The sequence below is a fragment of the Oncorhynchus gorbuscha genome, unplaced genomic scaffold (genome assembly GCF_021184085.1).
Source record: "Oncorhynchus gorbuscha isolate QuinsamMale2020 ecotype Even-year unplaced genomic scaffold, OgorEven_v1.0 Un_scaffold_6211, whole genome shotgun sequence".
Taxonomy (NCBI): Eukaryota; Metazoa; Chordata; class Actinopteri; order Salmoniformes; family Salmonidae; genus Oncorhynchus; species Oncorhynchus gorbuscha.
In genome coordinates, this window is record NW_025749868.1 from 5,001 (window position 1) to 12,500 (window position 7,500).

At 41.7% G+C, this 7,500-nt stretch overlaps 1 pseudogene; it reads right to left on the reverse strand.

Annotated features, from left to right (window-relative positions):
* The window catches only part of LOC124029394, an 11,729-nt pseudogene that overhangs the window by 553 nt on the left and 3,676 nt on the right, over positions 1 to 7,500 (reverse strand).

The following is a 7,500-nucleotide window of genomic DNA, read 5'->3' on the forward strand; positions in this document are numbered from 1 at the left end:
CCCGCTTCCCGAAACGGCACCAGGCGGCGAAGCTCTCAGAGTTGGTCCAGCAGATCTCCCCACTGTTCAGGCCGAGGTGCCCAGTGGCGTTCTGCACGACCAGGTTGGCAGGCAGCGGCCGGAACCGGTAGCGGCTGTTCACTATCCGTCCACGCCGGCCCCGTCCTATCTCAGTCAGGCTGTCCTTCCGTATCTCCCCTCATGCAGGTGTATCACCTGGTCGTTGAGCTCGTACACAGCCCAGTGTGGTGCCTGTGATGTGGATACTAGCTCCACAAGGTCCCCTGGCTTGCACATGGAGAGCAATGTTTTGGCGGAGTACACGTTCAAGTCCTGGTTTTCGCGGAGCTTGGAGAAGATGCATTCCTGTGAGCAGAATGCGGAGTACTCCAGCTCGCTGACCGCCCCGGGGCTCTCCTGGCTGGCGCAAGGGTAACCTCCTCCTCCTCCTCCGTCGTCCACCTGGAATCAAATCACCAATCAATCAAATCATCAATCAATCAAATCATCAATCAATCAATCACATCATCAATCAAATGTACTTTCAATCAAATCATCAATCAATCAAATCATCAATCAATCAAATCATCAATCAAATGTACTTTCAATCAAATCAATCAATCAAATCATCAATCAATCAAATGTATTTTAGAGATATCCAACCTAAAACCTAAATATAGAATCAAAGTTTGTCATTAGTGTCGGGTCGTTTGGTAAACGTCGGGGACCGAATCACATCGGTGAAAGAGCCGTTCATTTGGCTCCTTGATTGGCTGACTGCTATACTGTTTCTTTTTAGCTCAAAACAACGTTTCTGCAGATAAATTACACATGATTCTCCTAAGAGGGTCGGTCCTCTCTAAAACATGATTCTCTAAAACATGATTCTCTAAAACATGATTTGGGTCGGTCCTCTCTGCAGATAAACACATGACTCTCCTAAGAGGGTCGGTCCTCTCTGCAGATAAACACATGACTCTCCTAAGAGGGTCGGTCCTCTCTGCAGATAAACACATGACTCTCCTAAGAGGGTCGGTCCTCTCTGCAGATAAACACATGACTCTCCTAAGAGGGTCGGTCCTCTCTGCAGATAAACACATGACTCCTCTAAGAGGGTCGGTCCTCTCTGCAGATAAACACATGACTCTCCTAAGAGGGTCAGTCCTCTCTGCAGATAAACACATGATTCCTCTAAGAGGGTCGGTCCTCTCTGCAGATAAACACATGATTCCTCTAAGAGGGTCGGTCCTCTCTGCAGAAACATCATGGGAAGATCTCGTCAATCTGGTTCGTGCCGATTATTCTCAGTGCGTGAAAAAAAAATGTACTTTTTAAAATATTTTTTTCCAGGCCATCTAATAATTTGGTAAACATGTATTTCATGATCTGACATAATGGTAGCCTGAGTAGGCCTACACGCCCAGGGTTACAAGACCCCTCAAGCTACCAACTGGGGTAATTTTGACCCCAGTTGAGAGGCATATGTTTTATCATAGGCTAAAAGTAGTGTTTTCAATTATTCAAATAAATAATTGTCTAGACTTTCTATATCAATATGCACTATTTACAAATGTAAGTTATTTGGGGTCATTTTGACCCCAGCCAAAAACACCTCATTTTGCCTTTAGACATTTGATATATATGACCTCTATTTGTTTCTTTGGAGACATAATAACAAGTTATCCATACCACCAGAGGATGGAGGGGAACATGTACTGTATCAGTGATTTAGACCAGATAGACAGATTATCTGTAGAGATACAGCTCCCGTGTCATCTCATGAGATTGGACTTTTCAATACAACGTATCGTATGACTGTGTAAAAAAAAAAAACTAAATGACCTTATTTATTTGCATTTAAAAATCTGCCAGATGGTCCTCCACTGGTATAAATACTTGATAGAACTGCGATACAGTACTCAGATACACAGAGAGCTGTATTGGTGTAGAGGAGAAATATACACAGCCGTGACGACGACCGAAGAGAATGCGGTATTTCAGATCGGGTGAACAAAAGGTTCCTGTACGTTATCGCAATCACACCATGACTAGTTCATAATGAAACAAACCCCTTTCATTTTCCCGGAGAGTTACGTGATGTTAATATGGAGAACCCCGCTGGCTGTATGGATGGGGACAGTACATCCAGAGAGAGCCATGATTCTGTGAAACAGAGTATCTTACAGTCCCTGATGTCTCTCTGGAAGGAGATCCTCGCCCTGTACTCGTCTACTTTATTGTCCAGGGACTGAACAGTAGCGAGTAATATACTCAGAAGTGGTGGATGGTGTGCACGTCTGCTGAGTTGGACTATAAGCCCACTCTGTATTCCTCTTCTCCGTAGGCGGCATCTTGAAGACCCTCCCCTGGGAGGAAATGCCTTGGGGGGTGTACGAACAAAGTATCCATTTTAGGAAAGTTGCATTTCTGGTCAAAATGCTGGTGAGCGACCATCGACCGAATTTCCCAAACTTATTTTTGGCTTTAAGTAATAATGCAACAATTAATGTAAGAAATAACACACAAAATAATACTGAGTTTACTGAATTTATCGAGCTTATAGGCAATACATAACTAAATTATTATGGTGGGAGATTCTTAGACGGTTTTAAGTACCTCAATGGACAGTAAAGGAAATCACACTATAAACTATAACCCTCATGTATGAATATCAGGGATTTATTTTTATTTTACCTTTATTTAACTAGGCAAGTCAGTTAAAGGGTTTGGCCCAGCGTCGTCCGGGTTAGGGGAGGGTTCCGGGTGAAGTGAGAAGTGTGTCATTGATAGTAGGTTCCAGGTGAACCGGCTTGACAGGGTCGTGTTTCGGAGGAAGCATAGCTCTCGGCCTTCTCCTCTCCCATGCAGCGATGGGACAAGACTGTAACTACCAATTGGATACCACGAAAAAGGCGGTTCAAAAGTACACAAATAATACTACTACACTGTTGGAGCTAGGAACACAAGCATTTAGGTAGGTATTACTGTTGGAGCTAGGAACACAAGCATTTAGGTAGGTATTACTGTTGGAGCTAGGAACACAAGCAGTTAGGTAGGTATTACTGTTGGAGCTAGGAACACAAGCATTTAGGTAGGTATTACTGTTGGAGCTAGGAACACAAGCATTTATCTAGGTATTACTGTTGGAGCTAGGAACACAAGCATTTAGGTAGGTATTACTGTTGGAGCTAGGTACACAAGCATTTAGTTAGGTATTACTGTACTGTTGGAGCTAGGAACACAAGCATGTAGGTAGGTATTACTGTTGGAGCTAGGAACACAAGCATTTATTTAGATACTACTGCACTGTTGGAGCTAGGAACACAAGCATTTAGTTAGGTATTACTGTTGGAGCTAGGAACACAATAATTTAGGTAGGTATTACTGTTGGAGCTAGGAACACAATAATTTAGGTAGGTATTACTGTTGGAGCTAGGAACACAAGCATTTAGTTAGGTATTACTGTTGGAGCTAGGAACACAAGCATTTAGTTAGATACTACTGCACTGTTGGAGCTAGGAACACAAGCATTTAGTTAGATACTACTGCACTGTTGGAGCTAGGAACACAAGCATTTAGTTAGATACTACTGCACTGTTGGAGCTAGGAACACAAGCATTTAGTTAGATACTACTGCACTGTTGGAGCTAGGAACACAAGAATTTAGTTAGATACTACTGCACTGTTGGAGCTAGGAACACAAGCATTTAGTTAGATACTACTGCACTGTTGGAGCTAGGAACACAAGCATTTAGTTAGATATTACTGCACTGTTGGAGCTAGGAACACAAGCATTTAGTTAGATACTACTGCACTGTTGGAGCTTGGAACACAAGCATTTAGTTAGATATTACTGCACTGTTGGAGCTAGGAACACAAGCATTTAGTTAGATACTACTGCACTGTTGGAGCTAGGAACACAAGCATTTAGTTAGATACTACTGCACTGTTGGAGCTAGGAACACAAGCATTTAGTTAGATACTACTGCACTGTTGGAGCTAGGAACACAAGCATTTAGTTAGATACTACTGCACTGTTGGAGCTAGGAACACAAGCATTTAGTTAGATACTACTGCACTGTTGGAGCTAGAAACACAAGCATTTAGTTAGATATTACTGCACTGTTGGAGCTAGGAACACAAGCATTTAGTTAGATACTACTGCACTGTTGGAGCTAGGAACACAAGCATTTAGTTAGATACTACTGCACTGTTGGAGCTAGGAACACAAGCATTTAGTTAGATACTACTGCACTGTTGGAGCTAGGAACACAAGCATTTAGTTAGATACTACTGCACTGTTGGAGCTAGGAACACAAGCATTTAGTTAGATATTACTGCACTGTTGGAGCTAGGAACACAAGCATTTAGTTAGATACTACTGCACTGTTGGAGCTTGGAACACAAGCATTTAGTTAGATATTACTGCACTGTTGGAGCTAGGAACACAAGCATTTAGTTAGATACTACTGCACTGTTGGAGCTAGGAACACAAGCATTTAGTTAGATACTACTGCACTGTTGGAGCTAGGAACACAAGCATTTAGTTAGATACTACTGCACTGTTGGAGCTAGGAACACAAGCATTTAGTTAGATACTACTGCACTGTTGGAGCTAGGAACACAAGCATTTAGTTAGATACTACTGCACTGTTGGAGCTAGAAACACAAGCATTTAGTTAGATACTACTGCACTGTTGGAGCTAGGAACACAAGCATTTAGTTAGATACTACTGCACTGTTGGAGCTAGGAACACAAGCATTTAGTTAGATACTACTGCACTGTTGGAGCTAGGAACACAAGCATTTAGTTAGATACTACTGCACTGTTGGAGCTAGACTAATAAAAACAACCCTATAATCATACAAAAACCCTAGACAGGTAAAACCCTAGACAGGTAAAACCCTAGACAGGTAAAACCCTAGACAGGTAAAACCCTAGACAGGTAAAACCCTAGACAGGTAAAACCCTAGACAGGTAAAAAAAACTAGACAGGTAAAAACCCTAGACAGGTAAAACCATAGACAGGTAAAACCATAGACAGGTAAAACCCCTAGACAGGTAAAAACCCTAGACAGGTAAAACCATAGACAGGTAAAACCCTAGACAGGTAAAAACCCTAGACAGGTAAAAACCCTAGACAGGTAAAAACCCTACACAGGTAAAAACCCTAGACAGGTAAAAAACCCTAGACAGGTAAAAACCCTAGACAGGTAAAAACCCTAGACAGGTAAAAAACCCTAGACAGGTAAAAACCCTAGACAGGTAAAAACCCTAGACAGGTAAAAACCCTAGACAGGTAAAAACCCTAGACAGGTAAAAACCCTAGACAGGTAAAACCCTAGACAGGTAAAAACCCTAGACAGGTAAAACCCTAGACAGGTAAAACCCTAGACAGGTAAAACCAAAGACAGGTAAAAACCCTAGACAGGTAAAACCAAAGACAGGTAAAAACCCTAGACTGGTAAAAACTAGACAAGTAAAACCTAGACAGGTAAAAAAAACCTAGACAGGTAAAAAAAACCTAGACAGGTAAAAAAAACCTAGACAGGTAAAAAAAACCTAGACAGGTAAAAACCCTAGAAACGACAAAAACACAACAAACCACCCCTTGTCACAACCTAACCAAAATAACAAAGAAAACAAAGAATACTAAAGGTCTGGGCCGAGATGGAACACCTTTATATATTTATAAATGTTTTTATTTTACCTTTATTGCACCAGGCAAGTCAGTTAAGAACCAATTCTTATTTACAATGACGGCTTACCCTGGCTTAAACCCCACCCCCCCGTAACCCGGACGACGCTGGGCCAACTGTGCCGCCGCCCTCACGGCCGGTTGTGATACAGCCCGGGATCGAACCAGGGTGTCTGTAGTGACGCCTCTAGCACTGAGATGCAGTGCCTTAGACCGTGGGCGCGTACATAAGTTATAACTAGGCATGACTGTATACACATCTAAACCACCTCATACAAGTCTGTCAGCGGTAGGAACACTTGGTAGAACTGTAGTCCAGAAACCAGCTTCCCTCTGAATTGACATAGTGCTGTATTGGTGTGTATTCTCAGAAATATAGGACAATGTGTTAGAAATACCAGATTTGCAATAATATCCGCCAATATTTATATATGTGCAACTTGTTATGATAATAGGGTGACATATCATTTGGTTCAGAAGTGAGTTACAAGATGTGGACCTTTGGTTCAGAAGTGACTTACAAGATGTGGACCTTTGGTTCAGAAGTGACTTACAAGATGTTGACCTTTGGTTCAGAAGTGACTTACAAGATGTTGACCTTTGGAATGAAGTGAGTTACAAGATGTGGACATTTGGTTCAGAAGTGAGTTACAAGATGTGGACCTTTGGAATGAAGTGAGTTACAAGATGTGGACCTGCTTTGTGGAAAATGCTGTCATAACCCCTACCACTCTGATTGTTTCAGTAACAGTGACGTAAATGCTGTCATAACCCCTACCACTCTGATTGTTTCACTAACAGTGATGTAAATGCTGTCATAACCCCTACCACTCTGTTTCAGTAACAGTGATGTAAATGCTGTCATAACCCCTACCACTCTGATTGTTTCAGTAACAGTGATGTAAATGCTGTGATAACCCCTACCACTCTGATTGTTTCAGTAACAGTGATGTAAATGCTGTCATAACCCCTACCACTCTGATTGTTTCAGTAACAGTGATGTAAATGCTGTCATAACCCCTACCACTCTGATTGTTTCACTAACAGTGATGTAAATGCTGTGATAACCCCTACCACTCTGATTGTGTCACTAACAGTGATGTAAATGCTGTCATAACCCCTACCACTCTGATTGTTTCACTAACAGTGATGTAAATGCTGTCATAACCCCACTCTGTTTCACTAACAGTGATGTAAATGCTGTCATAACCCCACTCTGATTGTTTCAGTAACAGTGATGTAAATGCTGTCATAACCCCACTCTGATTGTTTCAGTAACAGTGATGTAAATGCTGTCATAAAACCCCTACCACTCTGATTGTTTCACTAACAGTGATGTAAATGCTGTCATAACCCCACTCTGATTGTTTCAGTAACAGTGATGTAAATGCTGTCATAACCCCTACCACTCTGATTGTTTCAGTAACAGTGATGTAAATGCTGCCATAAAACCCCTACCACTCTGATTGTTTCACTAACAGTGATGTAAATGCTGTCATAACCCCACTCTGATTGTTTCAGTAACAGTGATGTAAATGCTGTCATAACCCCACTCTGATTGTTTCAGTAACAGTGATGTAAATGCTGTCATAACCCCACTCTGATTGTTTCAGTAACAGTGATGTAAATGCTGTCATAACCCCACTCTGATTGTTTCAGTAACAGTGATGTAAATGCTGTCATAACCCCACTCTGATTGTAATAATATAATAATAATAATATATGCCATTTAGCAGACGCTTTTATCCAAAGCGACTTACAGTCATGTGTGCATACATTCTACGTATGGGTGGTCCCGGGA